Source organism: Schistocerca cancellata, chromosome 2 (assembly GCF_023864275.1).
Source record: "Schistocerca cancellata isolate TAMUIC-IGC-003103 chromosome 2, iqSchCanc2.1, whole genome shotgun sequence".
NCBI classification, from domain to species: domain Eukaryota; kingdom Metazoa; phylum Arthropoda; class Insecta; order Orthoptera; family Acrididae; genus Schistocerca; species Schistocerca cancellata.
The window spans coordinates 971,746,902-971,772,522 of record NC_064627.1 but is presented as its reverse complement, the minus strand read 5'-3'; the positions used below and the strand labels follow the sequence as shown (position 1 = coordinate 971,772,522).

The 25,621-nt window shown below is 42.7% G+C and overlaps 1 protein-coding gene across 7 annotated transcripts in view; it reads left to right on the top strand.

The window, feature by feature from the left end:
* Positions 1–6,806: 6,806 nt before the first annotated feature.
* LOC126162936 (leukocyte elastase inhibitor-like) overlaps positions 6,807–25,621 on the top strand; it is a 192,561-nt gene continuing 173,746 nt past the window's right edge. For 4 of the 7 annotated variants that reach the window (XM_049919760.1, XM_049919766.1, XM_049919761.1 and 1 more), the window contains exon 1: positions 6,807–6,920. The gene's annotated coding sequence lies outside the window, so the exon portion shown is untranslated. The remainder of the gene's footprint in view (positions 6,921–25,621) is intronic. The other 3 variants (XM_049919762.1, XM_049919763.1, XM_049919764.1) reach the window with 2 other exon arrangements.

The window sequence follows — 25,621 nt, the reverse complement described above, 5'->3', positions numbered from 1 at the left end:
CGAGGGATCACCGATTTAGTATTGGAGGGCAGCGCGGAGGGTAAAGATAGTAGAGGGAGACCAAGAGATGAATACACTAAGCAGATTCAGAAGTATGTAGGCGGCAATATATAGTGGGAGATGAACCAGCTTGCACAGGTTAGAGTAGCATGGAGAGCTGCATCAAACCAGTCTCAGGATTGAAGACCAGAACAACAACAACAACGAGAAAGATTTATCTTTACATTCAAACACACGTAACTTCCGTCGCGTAATTTATGCTTTTCTGAGTACTGGCCACTCTAAATTCAGTCTTCACCAAGTATCTGTTCTAGGAGCGCACTTGAAAATAGCTCTAATTTGACATTCGCCACATTCCCAGGCGTCTGCAGAACTGTCGTAACGTCGGTTGCTGTGAACTCTTCTAGTGTGAGGATGCTCACTTTGTTTTATTTAATTAATTATGAGTATTTGTTTGAGTTTCATCTAAAGACAACGTAACCTTTTATAATGCACTGACGGAGAAAAGATCGCAATACCAAAAAATTATTAGTATAGGGTAATGAAATTTCAGGAGTAAATTTGTCTATGTAACACATTTAAGTGATTAGCAAATGGTTCAAATGGCTCTGAGCACTATGCGACTTAACTTCTGAGGTCATCAGTCGCCTAGAACTTAGATCTAATTAAAGCTAACTAACCTAAGGACATCACACACATCCATGCCCGAGGCAGGATTCGAACCTGCGACCGTAGCGGTCGTTCGGCTCCAGACTGTAGCGCCTAGAACCGCAAGGCCACTCCGGCCGGCTAAGTTAAAAAAAAAAAAAAAGGTTCAAATGGCTGTGAGCACTATGGGACTTAACATCTGTGGTCATCAGTTCCCTAGAACTTAGAACTACTTAAACCTAACTAACCTAAGGACATCACACACATCCATGCCCGAGGCAGGATTCGAACCTGCGACTGTAGCAGTCGCGCGGCTCCGGACTGAACGCCTAGAACCGCGAGACCACCGCGGTCGGCCCGGCTAAGTGATTCGCATTGCAAGATGTAAGCGCAAGATAAGCCACTACAAATGTGAAATGCTGATACACTAATAAGCAGTGCAAAAACCGGACTGTTGATTGCACGCATGCAAACGTTTGCTCGTTATGTTATACAGGTTCCGGATGTCAGTTTTTGGGATGGAGTTCCATGCCCGTTGCATTTGGTTGGTCAGACAAAGGCCTTAATGCTGATGGTGGGTGACGCTGGAGTTGTCTTCCGATGACGACCCATTTGTGCTGGACTGGAGACAGATCTAGTAATCGAGCAAGGCATGGCAACATGTTGACACTCTGTAATGCACGTTGGGTTGCAAGAGCGGTTTGCGAGCGAGCGTTACCCTGTTGTAAGACAACCCCCGGAATGTTGTTCATGAATGGCAGCACAGCAGGAGGAATCTCCAGACCGACGTACAAATTTTCAGTCAGAGTGCATGGGATGACCACGTGAGTGTTCCTGCTGTCATACGAAATCGCACCCCAGACGATAACTCCAGGCCTATGTACAGTGTGTCTAACACGCAGACAGTTTGGGTGCAGGCCCTCAGCTGACCTCCTTATCGCTAACACACAGACAAACACCAGACAAAACCAGCTTTCATCAAAAAACACCACAGACCTCCACCCTGCCCTGCAATGAGCCCTCGCTCGACACCAATGAAATCGCGAACGGCGATGGTTTGGGGCCAGCAGAATGCATGCTACGGGGCTGATGGCTCAGAGCTGTCCTTAAAGTAAGCGATTAGAAACAGTTCGTTGTGCTTTTGTGGTGCCAACTGCAAACTGCTGCTGATGCAGTACGATGCGCCAGGGCCGCTCGTCGAACACGACGGTCTTGCCACGTGACCGTCTGGAACCCAGTCTTCTTGCTACCGTACATTCCCGTGGCCACTACTGTCAGCAGCCATGTGCAGTGGTTGTATTCCTCCCAAATCTTTCACCAGTATCGCAGAAAGAACATCCAGCTTCTCGTAACCCTATTACAGGACCTTATTCAAACTCAGTGATGTGTCGATAATAGCGTCTTTGTCGCCTTAAAGGCATTGTTGACTGACATGTACTCACCACGTCCGATCTCAAAGGAAAATAACGGTCACTATCGTTACAGAGCGTATTTAAAGCGTATGTTATTTACAGCCTCATTGTGGCGGTACTAGTGCCACACTTATTTGACTGGCGCGAAATTCGAATGGACATCATATTTCAACTGTCGAAACACGCCTACCAACATTCGTTAATGTGGAACAGCTCCTTTCCGTGGGTGTAAATATGCCATTACAACATTTTTTTAAATATTTAAACTTGGGAGCCCTGCCTGGAATGGTGTGACTTCTTGTCGTTTGCTATGGTACGTGCCCCAGTATGTGTTTGCAATCCATTCCACCCACCGCAGTGCATGAACAAGGCCACGCGGAGTGGCCGCTAGGTTTGAGGCGCCATGTTACGGATTGCGCGGCATCTCCCGCCGGAACGTAAGTTATTTTAAGTAGTGTGTAAGTCTGGCGACCGATGACCACAGCAGTTAGGAATCCACACACATTTAAACATTTTTCCATGAACAAAGCCTGAAAATGTGACAGTGAGAAGTTTTATTTTTTTAATTTGACATAAAAACTGTCATCCCTTGATGCCTCAGAACATGTCCTACCAACCGGTCCATTCTTCTTGTCAAGTTGTGCCACAAACTCCTCTTCTCCCCAAATCTATTCAGTACCTCATCACTAGTTATGTGATCTACCCATCTACTCTTCAGCATTCCGTTGTACCACCACATTTCGAAAGCATCTATTCTCTTCCTGTCCAAACTATTTATCGTCCATGTTTCACTACATACAAATACTTTCAGAAACGACTTCCTGACACTTAAATCTATGCTCGATGTTAACAAATTTCTCTTCTTCAGAAACGCTTTCCTTGCAATTGCCAGTCTACATTACATATGCTCTCTACTTCGACCATCATCAGTTATTTTGCTCCCCAAATAGCAAAACTCTTTTATTACTTTAAGTGTCTCATTTCCTAATCTAATTCCCTGAGCATCACCCGACTTAATTCGACTACATTCCATTATCCTCGTTTTGCTTTTGTTGATGTTCATCTTATATCCTCCTTTCAAGACACTGTCAATTCCGTTCAACTGCTCTTCCAAGTCCATTGCTGTCTCTGACAGAATTACAATGTCATCGGCAAACCTGAAAGTTTTTATTTGTTCTCCATGGATTTTAATACCTACTCCGAATTTTTCTTTTGTTTCCTTTACTGCTTGCTCACTTTCAGAGTGAATAACATCGGGGAGAAGCTACAACCCTGTCTCACTCCCTTCTCAACCACTGCTACCCTTTCATGTCCCTCGACTCATATAACTGCCATCTAGTTTCTGTACAAATGGTAAATAACCTTTCGCTCCCTGTGTTTTACCCCTGCCACATTCAGAATTTGAAAGAGAGTAATCCAGGGAACATTGTCAAAAGCTTTCTCTAAATCTACAAACGCTAGAAACGTAGGTTTGCCTTTTCTTAATCTAGCTTCTAAGATAAGTCGTAGAGTCAGTATTGCCTCACGTGTTCCACTATCTCTACTGAATCCAAACTGATCTTCCCTGAGGTCGGTTTCTACCAGTTTTTCCATTCGTCTGTAAAGAATTCGCGTTAGTATTTTGCAGCCGTGACTTATTAAACTGATAGTTCGGTAATTTTCACATCTGACAACACGTGCTATCTTTGGGATTGGAATTATTATATTCTTCTTGAAGTCTGAGGGAATTTCGCCTGTCTAATACATCTTGCTCACCAGATGGTAGAGTTTTGTCAGCACTGGCTCTCCCAAGGCTGTCATTAGCTCTAATGGAATGTTGTCTACTCCCGGAGCCTTGTTTCGACTTAGGTCTTTCACTGCTCTGTCAAACTCTTCACGCAGTATCCTATCTCCCATTTCATCTTCATCTACATCCCCTTCCATTTCCATAATATTGTCCTCAAGTACACCGCCCTTGAATAGACCCTCTATATACTCCTTCCACCTTTCCGCATCCCCTTCTTTGCTTAGGACTGGTTTTCCATCTGAGCTCTTGATATTCATACAAGTGTTTCTCTTTTCTCCAAAGGTCTCTCTAATTTTCCTGTAGGCAGTATCTATCTTACCCCTAGTGAAATATGCCTCTACATTCTTACATTTGTCCTCTAGCCATCCCTGCTTAGCCATTTTGCACTTCTTGTCGATCTCATTTTTGAGACGTTTGTACTCCCTTTTTTCCTGCTTCATTTACTGCATTTTTATATTTTCTCCTTTCATCAATTAAATTCAATATTTCTTCTGTTACCCAAGTATTTCTACTAGCCCTCGTCTTTTTACCTACTTGATCCTTTGCTGCCTTCACTACTTCATCCCTCAAAGCTACCCATTCTTCTTCTACTGTATTTCTTTTCCTCATTCTTGTCGATTGTTCCCTTATGCTCTCCTTGAAACTCTATATAACCTCTAATTTGGTCAGTTTATCCAGGTCCCATCTCCTTAAATTCCCACCCTTTTTGCAGTTTCTTCAGTTTTAATCTACAGTTCATAACCAACAGAGTGTGGTCAGAGTCCACATCTGCCCCTGTAAATGTCTTACAATTTAAAACCTGGTTCCTAAATCTCAGTCTTATCAATATATAATCTATCTGATACCTTCTAGTATCTCCAGGCTTCTTCCATGTATAAAACGTTCTTTCATTATTCTTGAATCAAGTGTTAGCTATGATTAAGTTATGCTCTGTGCAAAATTCTACCAGGCGGCTTCCTCTTTCATTCCTTACTCCCATTCCATATTCACCTAGTGCGTTTCCTTCTCTTCCTTTTCCTACTATCGAATTCCAGTCACCCATGACTATTAAATTTTTGTCTCCCTTCACTATCTGAATGATTTCTTTTATTTCATCATACATTTCTTCAATTTCTTCGTCATCTGCAGAGCTAGTTGGCATATAAACTTGTACTACTGTAGTAGGCGTGGGCTGCGTGTCTGTCTTGGCCACAATAAGGCGTTCACTATACTGTTTGTGATCGCTTACCCGCACTCCTATTTTTTTATTCATTATTAAAGCTACTCCTGCATTACCCCTATTTGATTTTGTATTTATAACCCTGTATTCACCTGAACAAAAGTCTTGTTCCTCCTGCCACCGAACTTCGCTAATTGCCACTATAACTTTAACCTATCCATTTCCGTTTTTAAATTTTCTAACCTACCTGCTGAATTAAGGGATCTGACATTCCACGCTCCGATCCGTAGAACGCCAGTTTTCTTTGTCCTGATAAAGACGTCCTCTTGAGTACCCCCCCCCCCCCCCCCCAGAGATCCAAATGAGGGACTATTTTACCTCCGGAATAATTTTACCCAAGAGGACGCCATTATCATTTAACCATACAGTAAAGCTGCATGCCCTCGGGAAAAATTACGGCTTTAGTTTCCTCTTGCTTTCAGCCGTTCGCAGTACCAGCTCAGCAAGGCGATTTTGATTAATGTTACAAGGCCAGATCAGTCAATCATCCAGACTGTTGCCCCTGCAAGTACTGAAAAGGCTGCTGCCCCTCTTTAGGAACCACACGTTTCTCTAGCCTCTCTACAGATACCCCTCCGTTGTTGTTGCACCTACGGTATGGCTATCTGTATCGCTGTGGCACACAAACCTCCCCACCAACGGCAAGGTCCATGGTTCATCAGGGTGTGAGGGCGGGAATCATTCTCATAAGTAGTGATGTGCTAGTTCTGTGATATGTTTCAAAAAGAAAATTATAATGACCATGAAAAAATTCCTTGGACTGAAAAGTACATACACGGCACACACTTCCATATACCTGAGCACAATGGGTATTAAAGACGTGAGTGTGGTCGTGACTATGTATTTTTCTCTGTTCCGTCTTTCACTCACATGTATTTCCATGCAGTGTAGTAGGTTGAGAGATAGTGCGAATTTATCAAGTATTGAGAATCTAGTTACCGCAGCATTTCTAAAAAATGGTTAAAATGGCTCTGAGCACTATGGGACTTAACATCTGATGTCATCAGTCCCCTAGAACTTAGAACTACTTAAACCTAACTAACGTAAGGACATCACACACAGACATGCCCGAGACAGAATTCGACCGTAGCGGTCGCGCGGTTCCAGACTGTAGCGCCTAGAACCGCTCGGCCACTCCGGCCGGCGCAGAATTTCTAATTTCATTTCATTCTGTTCTGTGCAAAGAAAGGTAGCTCGTTTCGTGTTATCGCACAATAGACGTGAGAGTGTCACTGATATGATACGCCACTGAAACGAAGGTGGTTTTGTTTGCGGCGAGATCTATTTACGAAATTTCAATCACCAATTTTCTCTTCCGAATGCGGAAATATTTTGTTGACACCCACCTACGTAGGGAGAAATGATCATCATAATAAAATAAGGGAAATCAGAGCTCGAATGGAAAGATTTACGTGTTCCTTTTTCCCACTCGCCACTCGAGAGTGGAATGGTAGAGAAGTAGTACGAAAATGGCTCGATGATCCCTCTGCTAGGCCCTTAAAGAATCTCTTGTATTTTGTGGAAAATGCGTTACGAACGACCCTATCCTGGAAACAGGAGATAGAAAACCGAAGGTGCTGGAAGAGTGCGTCATTAGCTTTCTGTGAAATGCGGGCGCAGAGAAGATGTGCTTATTGGCTGCCTGTCCAGGGCTTTCCCGGCTGTGGACGTCGGCCGTTTTACACCGCCGCTGACCTTGAGAGACCAGAGAGTGCGTGATTACAGATGACGTCATCCGTGCCTCCGGACGGAAAAAGAACGAGTTTGCGATTGGGTACACTGGCAGCGCAGCTTCGGGGAGCCCCAGTCCACTGCCGCAGCACTAGCGAGCTGGTGAACATCCGCAGCAGGAAAGGTAAGCCCGGCTCTCAACAACACAGCGTTGTTACCTACTATCACAGTCCGCGCTCCACGACAGTGATCGGCATTCACTAAAAACGAGTCACTATGCAGCGGGTTTTGTCTGTATTCATTACATTTGGTATACAGAATAATTTCAAACATGTTGCTTACTGAATTCCGTTATTTGATGCTTCCCGGCGATTTTTTTTTTATGACGAGTATAGCCATGTATGGAAGTGAAACATGGACGATAAATAGTTTGGACAAGAAGAGAATAGAAGCTTTCGAAATGTGGTGCTACAGAAGACTGCTGAAGATTAGATGGGTGGATCACATAACTAATGAGGAGGTATTGAATAGGGTTTGGGAGAAGAGGAGTTTGTGGCACAACTTGACTAGAAGAAGGGATCGGTTGGTAGGACATGTTCTTTGGCATCGAGGGATCGCCGATTTAGTATTGGAGGGTAGCGTGGAGGGTAAAAATCGTAGAGGGAGACCAAGAGATGAATACACTAAGCAGATTCAGAAGGATGTAGGCGGCAGTAGGTACTGGGAGATGAAGAAACTTGCACAGGATAGAGTAGCATGGAGAGCTGCATCAAACCAGTCTCAGGACTGAAGACCACAACAACAATGACGAGGGTCTTCAAAAAGTGAGTTACACATCATTATGACAAGTCGATTTACTTGTATTGAAAACTCCACTAAACATCAAAGTGAAGCAGATACATGACACTATTTGTCAACATAGTTACCAAATCTCTCTAAACGAACGGCCAGACCGTTGTACTCACTGGGATGCACTTCTTATCACATGTTATCCGTATCGTAGCATAACTATTTCTGCAAGAAACCTACAACATATGCTCTCTGTATCACATTGAATTTACACTGAAGTTCAAAAAAGAAAAACACATTGAACGACTAGAGATAGGATGTTAAGATTCACAGGATATGTACATTAATATGTTCTGCAGAAAGATCAGCATTTCAGTAACCTCGGTTCAGGATGTGTCCTGTTGCCTAGTGGGCACAGGGTCTACCATGACCCCTGATAACTTGTTCCACGCGTGACGGCATCGATGCGTATAAGGCGGGAATGGCGTCCTGTGATATAGCCATTCATGCTGCATTCACCTTGTTCCAAAATTCAACTAAGGCAGTGGGCATTGGGTCACAGCACTGCACCCGTCATTTCACCATATTCAAAAAAAAGGTTCCTGGCTACAAGTCTGGTGATCTGGAGGCCCAGGGCAAAAGGGTGAGATCCTGAGACACCAAGAAGGCACGTGTTCGTGCAGCAACATGTGGTCTTGCATTGTCTTGCTGAAAAATGTCGTCTTGGATGCTGTGCAGAAAAAGGTATGGCTACGGGTCGCAGGGTGTCATTCACGTAAATCATACTGGTCACAGTGCCCTGTTCATGCATCAGCAGTGATTTGTGGGTGTACCCAATAGCACCCCACACCATAAGATCTTGAGCTGGCGCTCTATACCTTGTGCGAATGCGGTCACTGTGATGCCGCTCGTCTGCGGCGAACCAAAATGCGGCCATTGTATTCGAACAAAGACAACCAGGATTCGTCCGAAAACACTATCTGATGTCATTCCTGTTCCCAGTGACGTCGTTCCACACTGTATCACAATCGTTAAAGGTAGATGGAGAAGTGGACGACACGCACGTAAGCCTACCGTAATAAACGGCCACGGTCTCTCACCCGTGATAGTGTACGATGTGTTACACTTTTCCACTTTACCGAACTGAGGAAGACATAAATATGCCGTTCAATGATATTGGGATAAGGTGTCGACCTTCTCTGTGGGCAGTGGGGCGTCTAGGTGGTGCGACCTGACCCGTATCGTCGTGTTCCACTGCCTTCCGTGACTCATTCTGCACACACACACACACACACACACACACACACACACACACACACACACTTCGTCCCATACGAGCACTAGTTAACCACATGGATGTATCACATTCTCTCATGCCAATAATGCGCCCTCTTTCGGACTCTCTGATTTGACGGTACACTTCGCACATACGTCTACGAGGGAGCCTATACGTCTGCTCAAGTAACACTTATGCATTACCTTCGATGTATAGCGACAACGAGAGGCAGGCACATTATATCGGTAGGTGGTGTTGTGCGGTATCGATGTTGGCCTAGTACCCGTGGGCCGACATGCCTCAAAATCTACTCATTTCTGCAGAACACAGTAATGTACATTTTCTGTGGATACGAAAGTCCGGTAGCTATTAATTCAAGGGGTTATGCATTTTTTCCTGAACATAAGTGTATACAGATGTGTTTCGTTTATCAGATGTATCTGATGATGGAATGTGTATTCCAAAAGAAATCCGCTACTTGGTCACGGAGACATTCGAGAACCACTGTGTGAACGTCACTGCCGTTGGAAAATCTCACTCTCCATCCCCGATGTTCTTTCAGCTTGCCTTCCTTCGCGATCGGCACCATCCACAGCGGTGCAGCCTTCATCTACATCTATATCTACATTTATACTCCGCAAGCCACCCAACGGTGTGTGGCGGAGGGCACTTTACGTGCCACTGTCATTACCTCCGTTTCCTGTTCCAGTCGCGTATGGTTCGCGGGAAGAACGACTGCTCCGTGCGCGCTCGAATCTCTCTATTTTACATCGTGATCTCCTCGGGAGGTATAAGTAGGGGGAAGCAATATATTCGATACCTCATCCACAAACGCACCCTCTCGAAATCTGGACAGCGAGCTACACCGCGATGCAGAGCGCCTCTCTTGCAAGGTCCGCCACTTGAGTTTGCTAAAGATCTCCGTAACGCTATCACGCTTACGAAATAACCCTGTGACGAAACCCGCCGCTCTTCTTTAGATGTTCTCTATCTCCTCTGTCAACCCGACCTGGTACGGATCCCACACTGATGAGCAATACTCAAGTATAGGTCGAACGAGTGTTCTGTAAGCCACCTCCTTTGTTGATGGACTTCAGTTTGTAAGGACTTTCCCAATGAATATCAACGTGGCACCCGCCTTACCAACAATTAATTTTATATGATCATTCCACTTCAAATCGTTCCGTACGCATACTCCCAGATATTTTACAGAAGTAACTGCTACCAGTGTTTGTTCCCCTATCATATAATAATACAATAAAGGATCCTTCTTTCTATGTATTCACAATACATTACATTTGCCTATGTTAAGGACCAGTTGCCACTCCCTGCACCAAGTGCCTATCCGCTGCAGATCTTCCTGCATTTCGCAGCAATTTTCTAATGCTGCAACTTCTCTGTATACTACAGCACCATCCGCGAAAAGCCGCATGGAACTTACCGACACTATCTACTAGGTCAATCAAATTGTTGGCGCCATTTCACTCGGCTGGACGCGGCATTGTATTTGGTCTATACACCGCCAAAGATCACGTTAATCTGTATACAATTTAGAAGTTTTGACCACAAGAATCGTACTGTCTCGCATCCATGGAGTACGTTTGCAGTTGCAAACCATTTCGCTCCCACACTGTGATGTACCTGTTACCCATACAGCTACAGAAGTATGTCTACAAGAAGAGCAGCACTTGTGCCCCCTTCAGACAATGCGGTTCTCTTATTGTGCAATGTTCCTATCGTCGGACGAGATTTGTAACTTACATTTAAAGTATGTATGTATTTTTAATCTCTACCTTGTTATTGATGATAACATTTCGGAATTACTTATTCGATGGAGGAGTTGTTGTCGTTTCAGAAATTTGTATGAATGTATGATTTCTCGAAAGAAAGCAATTATGTAAGATTACAGACTCCTGTTGCTTGGATTTTCAGTATGACTCTATATGTACTCTGTGCAGTGACATAGCTAGGTAGTTGGCATCCAGTGCGCAATTTTGACAACCCCTCCTACGACAGCCCCCCTACCCCCCCTACTACCAATCCCACAAAATCTTTCTCAACAGGCAACTTTTTGGTACAAGTGGTTATGTAATCAACGTGTACTGGTAACTACTTTGTAAATAGTTTTTATGAATGGCAACAAATAAGTTAAACGGATTTTTATTAATAACAGAGTGTAGATTATTAATAGTGAAGCAGGTCAAATAACCAAAATTTTCGTTAGTGATATGTGAGTATAACATTCAGCTTTCTTCCTTTCATGTCTTTTGCTGCAAATTTTGAATTTGCATCATCAGAATAGATACTTTTAGCTAAACAAGTTTCTGAGTCGTGGTTGTCTCATAGTGGGCCTAAGGTAATTCTTAATTAGTTTGAATTTTGGAACACTCCTCTCACACGACGTTACCAAAAGACAAACTGTTAATAAAAATGCTAACTCCAAAAAGAGATTTGGAACTGGTGCAAAAAATTAGTATTGAACCATGAACTGTAAGAATCTTAAAAAATCCGACCAAAAGCCTTTGCAGAAATCAAATTCGGCGTGGAATTCAGTTTCTTAGGAAATAAGAGAGCCAAAAATTATAAGGGCCCTGTGGATGAACTGTTGTCTTGTTATTAAAAGCTTGACTGTAACATGTCTCAGAAATACACTTCCTTCGTGCACAGGTGCACAACTCTGTTTGTTCACTGAAAATTGCGGAGCAGTTCCTGACGAACGTGGTGAGCGGCTTCACAAAAAGATTTCAGTCATGTCGAAGAGCTATGTAGGGAACTGGCCTCTTGATATTTCGATATACGACTGTGGGACTATTCCGGGGATGGTCCAGCTATAACTTATGAGCGGTAAACCAAATTCTGAAAAAGTCAGTTTAGATCATTGATGATGACGAAAGTGTTTCTAGTAGTGACTATTACGCAGTCTAGCGGTATCTACCGTTATTTTCTTTATTCGTTATAAATTTATGCGTTATGGATAATAGATAATTTCTAGAAGAAACTGTAAAAACACGGAAAATTCTTCAGTTTCTTTTGTATTAATGCAGCAATTTTGTGAGTTGATGTGTATTGAAGTTTATAAGTGCAACTGTTCCATATTATTTGGGTGAAACTTCACCTTAGGGATTCACAATTATTAACAAGTTTTCTTTATGGAACTTTTCAAGTGTATATTGCTACTGAAATCAACATGTATTGGCATATTGGTGGCATAAAACAGGCCAGGTATTTATGCAGCTGTAGTTAGGTATTTTTAATGGTTATTTTTCCTCGCATTACGTGTAAATAGATGCAGAAAACCTGAATACAAGTAACTTCCAAATGTTAAATGAAAATTAGTTGCACGGTGTAATCAGCGGTGCTACATACACCTACTCTTGTTAGATTTTTCCTTGAATATGCTGTGGAACGAGGCTCATTTTTAATACATTTAAAGAGAAACTCTCGCTCAGCCAAGTTCACCGTGACTGAGAAAGGGCGCAGGTGTTGTTTACAAAAGAAGTAACAGAACGAATGCACGGAATTACACACCAATATCAGTAATGTCAATATGTTGCAATATAACAGAGCACTTTCTATGCACAAATATTACGATGATTCCTTAGGAAAAGAAGTTTCTCTCAAAGAGTACCTATTTACAAAGAATCGATCGGATGAGACACAACTTGCTTTATTCACACACCATGTGTTGCATAGGGTAGTTGCAGGGGAACCTGTCAAATCTATTTTCCTAGATTTCTGACAGCCATTCGACACGGTAATATATCGTCGGAAAAGAAAACCAAGACACTATCATACGAGATATCTTCACAGATATATTGTTGGGTGTGTTATGCAGGACGGCTAATCGGCTATGTTCATCCTAAACGAAAGTGACTTTACCTGTGTCCATGAAAAACGGTATAGAACCGCTAATGTAATACACAGACTATGAGAGTTTATCAGATGAGAACAGCAGAGCTATAGTACTATTCTACACGAAAGTATCGTCGTAGGGCAATCGTAACGAAATGTAGAAAGATTTGAACAAAACTTCCACTTGAGGTACGTAACGGCAGCTTTACTAAAATGTGCATAATTGCAAGATAATGCCTATAAAAGAGAGACAGAACTCAGTATTACCCGATTACAAAGTGAGTTGAAAATTTACGATATTGGTCGCGTAGATACACAATTAAGGGCAATATTAAAAAGCGAAATCAAATAGGACGAAAAAGTATAATCATTAATATGGAATGCAAATGGAAAAATTAGATTTATTGTAAGGGTTCTAAGAAGCTCGATGCATCCGTAACTGAAATCGCATACAAGACGCTAGTCACAGTTATTATGGAGTACTGATACACCATTTGGAGTTGTTAGCAAGATGCCTTGGTAGCAGGAAGCACTTGAAGGAATTCAGAGACACGATGCCAGGACCGTAAAAGGTTAGTGCAGCCTGTGAACAGAGATTCTCGGGAATGTGAATATTTGAAGGAAAAGCAGAAAAGTAGCGTTATTCTAGTTAAATCCTGTTGGGGAAAATAGAGAACCAGTACTCGACGAATGCAGCGTGACAGTTCTGCTGACGCCATCGTATACCTTGAGCAGTGACCGTGAGAATAAGGTGAGAGAGACTAGGCCGCATGAAATTGCGTACAGAGAGACTTTTTTCTCAGTATGTGAATGGAACAGGACAGATCCTGTAACATTGGTATGAAGTGTCTTCCACCACAAACTCTCCAATGACTTTTGGAGAATTTAAGTAGCTATAGATACGAAAAACTCTAATCTGTAAAGTTATTTTCTTCGAAATACGGGGTGTCTACACCGAAATGTCCTATTTCCTATTTGCTCCAAACACAAAAGTAAATGAAATAAATATAAATTTCCTTGTAAGAAATAAGTTGTACGTCAAGTTGAGTTTAAAAAATTCCAACTTCAAATCAAAACACTTCTACGTGAGCACCTGCGGTGATCCGAAAAATGTCTTGCTGTACTGAACTTCCGGCCAAGTCCGCTGCAACATGTACGAAGCGATGGTACCGACACAGTCCGAGTACGGTCTTGGAGGTCCAGACTACATCGGCGAACGCACTGTCCTTCACGTAGCCCCAGAGAGAAAAATCCGCTGATGTGATGCCAGGAGAACGAGGCGGTTTGTTCATTGGTACACCTCGTCCAATCCAGCGTCCTGGAAATATTCGATTCGGTGTTTTCCGAACATTCATTGACCTGAGGTGGGGCAACATCTTCTTGAAACCACTGGTTCGGTTGTGTTTCTACAGCCTGGGGAAAAGAGAATGTCTATGACAGTTCTAGGGGCGATGTTATGTGACAGTTTTCTCAGCAAAGAGTAACTGTCCAACTACACTATGTGATCAAAAGTATCCGGACACCTGGCTGAAAATGACTTACAAGTTCGTGGCGCCCTCCATCGGTAATGCTGGAATTCAATATGGTGTTGGCCTACCATTAGCCTTGATGACAGCTTCCACTCTCGCAGGCATAGATTCAGTCAGGTGCCGGGTTTCTTGGGGAATGGCAGCCCATTTTTCACGGAGTGCTGCACTGAGGAGAGGTATCGATGTCGGTCGATGAGGCCTGGCACGAAGTCGGCGTTCCAAAAAGGTGTTATGTAGGATTCAGGGCAGTGCACTACATAGATGTTATTATCGTGTAACCACTCCGCACAGGCCGTAAATTACGAACAGGTGCTCGATCGTGTTGAAAGGTGCAATCGCCATCACCGAATTGCCCTTCAACAGCGGGAAGCAAGAAGGTGCTAAAAACATCAGTGTAGGGCTGTGCTGTCATAGTGGTACGCAAAACAACAAGGGGTGCAAGCCCCCCTCCATGAAAAACACGACCACACCACAACACCACCTCCGAATTTTACTTTTGGCACTACACACGATGGCATATGGAGTTCACCGGACATCCGCCATACCCACACCCTGCCATCGGATCGCCACAATGAGTACCGTGATTCGTCACTCCACACAACGTTTTTCTACTGCTCAATCGTCCAATGTTTACGCTCCTTACACCAAGCGAGGCGTCGTCTGGCATTTACCAGCGTGATGTGTGGCTTATGAGCAGCCGCTCGATCATGAAATCTACGTTTTCTCACCTCCCGCCTAACTGTCATAGTACTTTCAGTGGATGCAGTTTGGAATTCTTGTATGATGGTCTGGATAGTTGTCTGCCTATTACACATTACGACTCTCTTCAACTGTCCGCGGTCTTTGTCAGTCAACGAGGTCGGCCTGGACGCTTTTGTGCTGTACGTGTTCCTTCACGTTTCCACTTCACTACCACTTCGGAAAAAGCGGACCTAGGGATGTTTAGGAGTTTGGAAATCTCGCGTACAGACGTTTGACCCAAGTGACACCCAATCACCTGACCACGTTCGAAGTCCGTGAGTTCCGCAGAGCGCCCCATTCTGCTCTCTCACGATGTCTAATGACTACTGAGGTCACTGATATGGAGTACCTGGCAGTAGGTAGCAGCACAATGCACCTAATATTAAAATAGTTTGTTTTTAGGAGTGTCCGGATACTTTTGATCACTTACTGTACCTTATCGCTTATCAGGCCAAAGCAATCGTTTACTTTCTGGGTATCTCCCACTTTTCGCCTGGTTCTGTGTGGATTCTGTGACTGCGAAATGCGAACGTTTTGCTTGTTTACAGATCCAGAGACTTGGACTGTGACCTCATCAGAGATCACTATTCTTGTCAAGAGAGCAGAATTCCGATAGATTCGGTTAAGCATTTCAAATGCAAATCCACGCCACCGATGCTTGTCGTCGGCTTTTATGGCCTGCAGAATCAGCACGTTGTATGACTACATATTCAACTGATGTTTGAGGACCTTATGCATTGTTGCAAGTGGCATTTGAAGTTCCCGTAAAGCCTGACGAATTGATTTGCGTGGACTTCATTGGAAGATTTGGCAGATTCTCTCGTTTTGTTGTCTAGAGATACACCCACCTCTTGCATGGCCCCAGAACTGCCTATGCCGTGCTTTTATCCTCAAAAAATGTGTGTGTGATTTCCTAAGGGAGCAAACTGCTGAGGTTGAAACGGCCCCTTAGAACAATTATACATGGCTGTGCTTAAACTGACACACAATATTTTTTGGCGCAACGCAATCTGACTTTCAAAAATCCCTACAAAAGAATGGCCCTGACTAACATTAACCAATACTTTTCACAAATCACTTACCTCACAAAGATCTTCGTTACTCGAACTACTGCAATACAGCGAGCGCCACTACTGCCAGCTAAATAAAAGATTCAAACTACTGAAGGCACTAACTACTGATAGGTATAGTTAGCAAATGAAAGATTTCGATAGAGAACAAACAATGTATTTACCTCAATAGTGTTCAAAAGTCATTATATATATACACTCCTGGAAATTGAAATAAGAACACCGTGAATTCATTGTCCCAGGAAGGGGAAACTTTATTGACACATTCCTGGGGTCAGATACATCACATGATCACACTGACAGAACCACAGGACATAGACACAGGCAACAGAGCATGCACAATGTCGGCACTAGTACAGTGTATATCCACCTTTCGCAGCAATGCAGGCTGCTATTCTCCCATGGAGACGATCGTAGAGATGCTGGATGTAGTCCTGTGGAACGGCTTGCCATGCCATTTCCACCTGGCGCCTCAGTTGGACCAGCGTTCGTGCTGGACGTGCAGACCGCGTGAGACGACGCTTCATCCAGTCCCAAACATGCTCAATGGGGGACAGATCCGGAGATCTTGCTGGCCAGGGTAGTTGACTTACACCTTCTAGAGCACGTTGGGTGGCACGGGATACATGCGGACGTACATAGTCCTGTTGGAACAGCAAGTTCCCTTGCCGGTCTAGGAATGGTAGAACGATGGGTTCGATGACGGTTTGGATGTACCGTGCACTATTCAGTGTCCCCTCGACGATCACCAGTGGTGTGCGGCCAGTGTAGGAGATCGCTCCCCACACCATGATGCCGGGTGTTGGCCCTGTGTGCCTCGGTCGTATGCAGTCCTGATTGTGGCGCTCACCTGCACGGCGCCAAACATGCATACGACCATCATTGGCACCAAGGCAGAAGCGACTCTCATCGCTGAAGACGACACGTCTCCATTCGTCCCTCCATTCACGCCTGTCGCGACACCACTGGAGGCGGGCTGCACGATGTTGGGGCGTGAGCGGAAGACGGCCTAACGGTGTGCGGGACCGTAGCCCAGCTTCATGGAGACGGTTGCGAATGGTCCTCGCCGATACCCCAGGAGCAACAGTGTCCCTAATTTGCTGGGAAGTGGCGGTGCGGTCCCCTACGGCACTGCGTAGGATCCTACGGTCTTGGCGTGCATCCGTGCGTCGCTGCGGTCCGGTCCCAGGTCGACGGGCACGTGCACATTCCGCCGACCACTGGCGACAACATCGATGTACTGTGGAGAACTCACGCCCCACGTGTTGAGCAATTCGGCGGTACGTCCACCCGGCCTCCCGCATGCCCACTATACGCCCTCGCTCAAAGTCCGTCAACTGCACATACGGTTCACGTCCACGCTGTCGCGGCATGCTACCAGTGTTAAAGACTGCGATGGAGCTCCGTATGCCACGGCAAACTGGCTGACACTGACGGCGGCGGTGCACAAATGCTGCGCAGCTAGCGCCATTCGACGGCCAACACCGCGGTTCCTGGTGTGTCCGCTGTGCCGTGCGTGTGATCATTGCTTGTACAGCCCTCTCGCAGTGTCCGGAGCAAGTATGGTGGGTCTGACACACCGGTGTCAATGTGTTCTTTTTTCCATTTCCAGGAGTGTATATATATATATATATATATATATATATATATATATATATATATATATCAGTTCATGGCATCCAGTCTTACAAATTTACTGTATCTGTCCAAAACTCCGCCATCTCACTCCCCACATCCACCACTGTTGGCGTTTTTTAAAAACATTTCGTCCCCTATTGCACTTCCTTAGGGACTGAATTTCCAGAAACACTGAAACACGTATTTTTTTTTATTTCTAACTGAGAAGTCAAATACCAGTTGTCATATATGTAGCCTTAAAATCGTTTAGTTCTTTAGTAATACCAGGTGTACCGGTATGAAATGAGCGTTTTCTTGTGAAAATGAAACACTAATTTTGAATTGAAAAGTAAAAACATTTTATTCAAAGTACTGACCATTGCTTTGTATACATGTTGGCCACCATTGTGGCAATTTGTGGACACCACGCCAATAGAAATGTTCGTCTTTTGAAGCAAACCAATCAGACACCCAATTTTCGACTTCTTCGTAGGAATCGAAGTGTTCCTCAGCCAATGCGTGTCCCATTGATGAAAACAAATGGTAGTCGAAAGGGGCAAAGTCTGGCGAATACGGCAGATGGGGTAGCAGCTCCCAGCCAAGTGTTTTGATTGTATCCTGAACCAGTTTTGCTTTGTGTGCAGGTGCATTGTCGTGTAAAAAATTACTTTGCCATGTCTATGGCCCATTCTGGTCTTTTTTCGATCAATGCATAGTTCAAATTGATCATTTGTTGTCTGTAGCGATTAGTATTCACAGTTTCACCGGGTTTCAGAAGCTCATGATACACCACACTTTTCTGATCCCACCAAACACAGAGCATTGTCTTCTTGCCGAATAGATCTGGTTTTTCAGTCGATGTTCATGGTTGCCCCTGATTAACCCATGATTTTTCCGGTTTAGGATTCTTGAAATAAATCCATTTTTCATCGCCAGTAACAATTAGATGTAAAATTGATTTTCTTTCATGTCTTCGAAGCAAAATTTGACAAATGGTTTTTCGGTTTTCCATCTGTTTTTCATTCAATTCATGTGGCACCCATTTTCCACACTTTTGGATCTTTCCCATAGCTTTCAAACGGTCAGAAATTGTTTGTTGTGCAACATTTAGCACTGCTGCCATTTGCCTCTGACTCGAAGTATCATCTTCATCCAATATTGCTTGCTATTCGGCGTCTTCGAACTTTTTTGGTGGTCTTCCACATTCTTCATTTCTGACATCAAAATCATTATTTCTGAACCATTGAAACCATCTTTTGCCTGTTGCTTCTGATAGAGCATGATCATCATATGCCTCGACAAGCATTCAATGCGACTCTGCAGCACTTTATTTGAAATGAAAACAAAAAATTAATGCTTTCCACAAATCATCATTTTCTGGTAGACAATTCGACATTGTTAACACAATGAAAACATATGATGTTGTTTGTTCCATGACTTGATGTATACTAAATATCTTTGACAGATGTCATACCAACCAAACAAAAAAAAGTTAAGGCTCGTTCACAACAAATGTTCCCTATCGACACATTTGTATCTTAACGCTCGTTTCATACCGGTACATCTGGTAATTTATTTTCAGAAACCTTTCACATTATTTTACCCCTTTAATGACCGAATTTCCAAAAATACTGAAATATGTATTTTTTATTTTCTGACTGAGAAACCAAATACTAGTTTTCGTAGATCTAGCTTCAAAATTCCCTTAATACCAACATACTTTCATCCCCTACCACACCCCCTTAGTAGTGGAATTCCACACAGTCCCTTCTTAAACGATGCCTGCAATTTAATACCCACATCCTCTCCAAACGTCAAGTTTGTATCCTTAGCGGTTTGGGCTGGGCGGTGATGAGTCCGTGAATCAGTCTGACCCTATTTCACATCCTTAGGGATTGAATTTCCAAAAACAGTGACATGCGTGTGTTTTATTTCTAACAGAGAAGTCAAATTTAAATTTTCATATATTTAGCTTAAAACTTCTTTCATAATAAAATATTTTCATAAAAAAATGTAGTTTCCTATTTCACCCCCTTAGGGCTTCAGTTTCCAAAAACAGTGAAACATATATTTTTTAATTTGTAACCGAGAAGTAAGAAACCATTGTTCATAGGTGTAACTGTAAAAACAGTTTAGTAGTTCTTTAATAATATTGTAACCTCCCCACAAAATTCCTTCACATTTAGTGTAACCTCAAAACAGAAGAATTTCTAAACTTTTCAACAGTAAAAATTATAATTATGTCGTTCACATTCAGTGTAACGTCCCAACAAAAAATAAATTCAGTAATCTGGTAATAATACAATGTAACTAACCTCTCAATTAAATTGTCGCTCACTTATAACTTTTCCATAATTGACTGTGAATTTAACCTGGTAAATTTTGGACGTCAGCAGTGCTGCGTCATGGCCCTGAAAGATCATTCTGAATAAAATAAAGAAAAATTCTTTCATCAATGAAGTCGCTGGATAACGCATATATGTCTGCTCTTACAATAAATTTTTCTGGCACAGCCCTGTGCAATGCTGGCCGATAGATTTGTCATTTATGAAAGGAAACAACTGAATTTTCTTTTGCAATAATCGGGACGATCATGGAATGGAGAAATTAGTAAATTCTTTAAATTGAAATGAATGATTGTTAAAAGTTACTTTTTATGAGAAAGATTATTATTAGGACATTTTTAAAACATTTACATGGGGCTTCAGATAACAATATTACATATGCGCGAGGCTGCTTTTTACCTTATACAATAAAGCTCAGGCTCTGGCATTGCTGCACCATGACCGGCCCAGCCAACATGATACACCAGACCAGAGTGCTAGCAACAACTTACTGCTACAGCTACACAGTTCCTACTGCAGTCAACCCTGCTCTCTGTTCTGAGATTCTCTTATACCTTACATATCGCAGGCAGTGCGTGAGCAATACATCGAAATTACATTGAAACATCCCCTTTGAAAAATGGGCATTTGAAGTTCCCGTAAAGCCTGACGAATTGATTTGCGTGGACTTCATTGGAAGATTTGGCAGACTCTCTCGTTTTGTTGTCCAGAGATACACCCACCCCTTGCATGGCCCCAGAACTGCCTATGCCGTGCTTTTATCCTCAAAAAATGTGTGTGTGAATTCCTAAGGGAGCAAACGGCTGAGGTTGAAACGTCCCCTTAGAACAATTATACATGACTGTGCTTAAACTGACACACAATATTTTTTGGCGCAACGCAATCTGACTTTCAAAAATCCCTACAAAAGAGTGGCCCTGACTAACATTAACCTATACTTTTCACAAATCACTTACCTCACAAAAATCTTCGTTACTCGAACTACTGCAATACAGCGAGCGCCACTACTGCCAGCTAAATAAAAGATTCAAACTACTGAAGGCACTAACTACTGATAGGCATAGTTAGCAAATGAAAGATTTTGATAGAGAACAAACAAACAAAGTATTTACCTTAATAGTGTTCAAAAGTCATAATATATAGCAGTTCATGACACCCAGTCTTACAAATTTACTGTCTCTGATGGATACACGTCCAGATCATCCGCTCTCAAAACTCAGCCATCTCTCTCCCCACATCCACCACTGCTGGCGGCTCACCCCCAACTGCGCAACGCTACGCGCTGTTAACAGCCAACTGCCCAACACTACAATAGCAATACTGCAACAATGCAGACCAGCCACAGACTTCACAAGCACAGTCAGTGATTTTCATATAGAGTGCTATGTGGCGTTACCAACATAAAAACCTATACAGCCTACTTACAAAGTTAACTATTGGGGCTGACTGTACTTCATACTGAAATTCTGTTTTTCTGACAAGACACAAGGCAGTAGCAGAATTTAGCAAGTAAAGTACCAGTGGTTTGACATAAACTACAAGAGCAGTACGAATACGTTTAGGCTCTCAAAAACACTTACTGTCTGTACATAAGCAGGAAGCTACTGATCATTATAGGCACATGATTACAAATGGTGGAGCACAAGTATCTTGTACGAGGAGTATTTTGTCAGATTTGTTATTGGAAATTACTACCACTGAAACAGTTTTCAAATAATTGCATGTTTTGTACTGATCGTTATTTGTATTCTCAAGGAGCATTCACTTCCTTACACTATTTAGTTCCAATGGGACATCTGAAAGTTGTACTTTGTGATTACTTTTATTGTAAAATGAAATTTAAGCCTGGCTCAACTATTAGCATGAGGACTCAGAAAATAATCTGTCAGTAGACTCAAATCAAGGATGAACACTTCAGTCACAACACAATATGGGAAACAGTTAACTATATGCACATGATATTACAAATACTGTTACTTCAGAAACTACGCATTAATTAATCTTAATGCTGGTCCTTCAAAGTCTGCTAGACAGTACAACAAAACTTATGCTCACTGAATAATTATGAATTTTACTACTCAGGAAAGTTTATTAATTGTAGTGAAAGTTTACTGAAATGACTTTTCAGTTGAACTACTGATAGGCATAGTTAGCAAATGAAATATTTTGATAGAGAACAAACAATGTATTTACATTAATAGTGTTGAAAAATCATAATATACATAGCAGTTCATGACATCCAGTCTTACAAATTTCAAAACTCCGCCATTTCTCTCCCCACATCCACCACTGTTGGCGGCTCACCTCCAACTGCGCAACGCTACGCGCTGTTAACATCCAGCTGCCCAACACTACAATAGCCAACAACAATGCAAACCAGCCACAGACTGCACACAGCACAGCCAGTGATTTTCATACAGAGCGCTACGTGGCGTTACCAATATAAAAACCTAAACGCCTACTTACAACATCTGCTCGGACCTCTTACAATATATTTTCAAAAAAAGCTTTCACCCACTATTTCACGCCCATAAAGTTGAATTTCCAAAAATACTGAAACATGTATTTCTTTATTTCTGACTGTGAAACTAAATACAAATTTTCATAGATCTAGTTTCAAAATTGCCTTAATAGCGACATTTTTCAAAGAAAAACCTACATCCTCTATTTCACCCCCTTAGGGACGAAATTTCAAAAAAATCCCTTCTTAAACGACGCCTACATTGTAAGATACACAGGTTCTCCAAATTTCAAGTTTCTGTCCGTAGAGGTTTGGGCTGGGCGATGTTGAGTCACTCAGTAAGTCAACCGTCAGGACATTGGATTCTGTATGTAGACGATGGCTGTACGAGCACAGTCTGTAGACACGAGGCTGACGAAATATGGAAGTTTGGGTCTAGCTGTGCGTCGCACTCGCGTAGCCTAATGCTGCCCGCACGTTAGCTCAGCGTGTTCCGTCAGCGGGTTAGCTGTCCTCTGTAATAAAAAAAAAATGAGTGAATGAATCAACGATGAACTTGAACGCATGTCATGGGACGTCCGCCCCGAACAAATGCCACGAAGAATGACGAAGCAAAAGCGGAAAAACCGTCTTCGAGTCTCGGTCCTGCACAAATTTCCATTGTTGTCATTCTATTATACAGCTGATGGTTGCCCGTATTCGCAACTCCGAATACATTTCATGTATCGATGGATTTTGTTTTCCGCAGAGATAAACCCAATTACCACTGAAACTTCCTGGCAAATTAAAACTGTGTGCCGGACCGAGACTCGAACTCGGGACCTTTGTCTTTCGCGGGCAAGTGCTCCACCAAAAGAGCTACCCAAGCACGACTCACGCCCCGTCCTCACAGCTGTACTTCTGCCAGTACCTCGTCTCCTACCTTCCAAACTTTACAGAAGCTCTTCTGCGAACCTTGCAGAACTAGCACTCCTGAAAGAAAGGATATTGCGGAGACATGGCTGAGCCACAGCCTGGGGGGGATGTTTTCCTAATTACCATTGTATGTGCCTACAATGTGCCGCTACATTTCAATTTTTCGTGGAAAGTGTAGTTGCTCAGAACCTCACTTCACGTGGTAAACTGCACAGCAGACAGCTCTCACAACAAGTTTGGCGCTGAGGTGTAAACCAAAACGACCAATCGTCACAAGGATAAAACCCCAGAGGCACTGCACAAAACTCACCTGTCACGAGTAATCAGTTCAAAGAAAAAAAGTCGCTTTTGTAATAGCGGCTTAAGGCGCCACATGATCCTAATGTCTTCCAGTACATAACATCGGTCTTCGAAACTGGATGCTCTGTTTCTCCTGAAAGTCGATCTTTAGTTTTTCTCATTTGGGATAGTGGACTTTTCCCCAGTATTGTCACTCTGAAGATGGCAGTAATCGAACCAATGTCACTCGTTTGTCAAACTGTATGAACTCTCACATAAAGAGGTTATAGGACTGTATTACAAGTCTGAATGTTTTCTATACTCTTGCGGAAAATGCTCAGTGCTATAGCAACCTTGCGTGGCTTCGTTTACATTTCCATCCACTAAATCCTTGAAAACACCCGACTGCCCCACTTGTGTATCGGGAAACTTCCCTAAAGATCTTTGCCACAATAATATGTTTATGCAACCTAAGTCCTCCACCGAAATTCATAGCGAAGGTAACATAATAATGAAACCAAAGTAAATAATTCTCTACAGTACTTTTCGTACTACGCTGAAGAACAAATTGTGATCTATCTTCATAGATTGTGTTTATTTCTGCTTGCATTTCAGTAAATTAAATTGTCTTTGACTCTTCGAGATGTAAAGTCCCATTGAAACTCATGCTTCTCTTGAACAATCTGAAGGAATGGTCTCCTTAAAGAATAGTTCAAGTGGGATGAGAAGTTCCGCCATATGCAATACACCTTATTTCTTGTTTCACCCATACATGTTTCAGCACTTTTGTGCTATCATCAGTGGGTTCTATTTATTTTTAACTGTAAATTTGTTGTTAACATATTAATATTTTCGTCGTTTACAACATTATGTAAAAGTTGCATTTATAACTTAAATGGCGAAAAGTAACATACCTTACATTATATTATTGTCCTCTTGTTTTGGTAGCTGTTATGCTACACAATATACAACATGTCATCTGCAAACAGCAAAACGTAATTTATTTTCTATTTGTTATGTATTTACGAACGGAAATAAGACTGTATCACCTTTTCTTTCTGTAACTTACAGTTTTGAAGTTGTGGTAGGTTTTCCTGTTTTGTTGGCGAAGTAAATGGGCTTACTTCTTTGCCTGTGTTCGTGTGGCAATGCAGTTTATCGATTATTCAAAACATAGGCGGAGTTTTCGCTGCCATTACGTGTTGTTGTGGTTGTGTGGCGTTCATTTGTTTCGTAGCGTGTTCTGTTGGCTGAGGCGCGCGAGTTTGAGTTGTATTTGATGTCAGTTGTGTGTGGTTTATATGGGTTTGTCTGTGTGTGATGAGTACTGGGGCAGAGAGGGAGTGTGTGTGTGTGTGTGTGTGTGTGTGTGTGAGAGAGAGAGAGAGAGAGAGAGAGAGAAGGAGAGAGAAAGAAAGAAAGAAAGAAAAGAGACAGGATTTGTGTGTGTGTGTGTGTGTGTGTGTGTGTGTGTGTGTGTGTGTTTTACTTGTACAGTTCTTCTATTGTGGTGAAGAGAGTTTTGTTGCACAGTGATGTATATTCATTGAGTACTTTCTTTCCTTGGGCTATTGATTTTTGGATGTGGTAGTTTTCTTCTATAGTTAATTTTTGGTATAGGCTGCTGCTGGTTTTTAGGATGTGAAGGTCAGTTTCAATGTTTGTTGGGTGGTGGTTGTGTGCTACAAGGTGGTCTGCAAATGTTGAGTGTGTGCTATTGCTTTTCAGTGCTCTGAGGTGTTCATTATATCTGGTTCTGAAGGTCCTGCATGTTTGGCCCACATATACAGATTGACAGCAGTTGCAAGTAAGTTGGTAGATGCCAGACTGGCTGTATTTGTCAGTGTTGGTGGTAATTCTTCCAAATCTGCTCTGTATTGTGTTGTTGGTTCTGTATGCTATGTTGAGTCCTTGTTTCTTTAGTATATTAGCCACCCTGTGTGTGACTTTGTTGTTGTAAGTCATTATGTGCCATTTGTTGCTTACTGTCTGCCAATTTGTTGTGTGATGA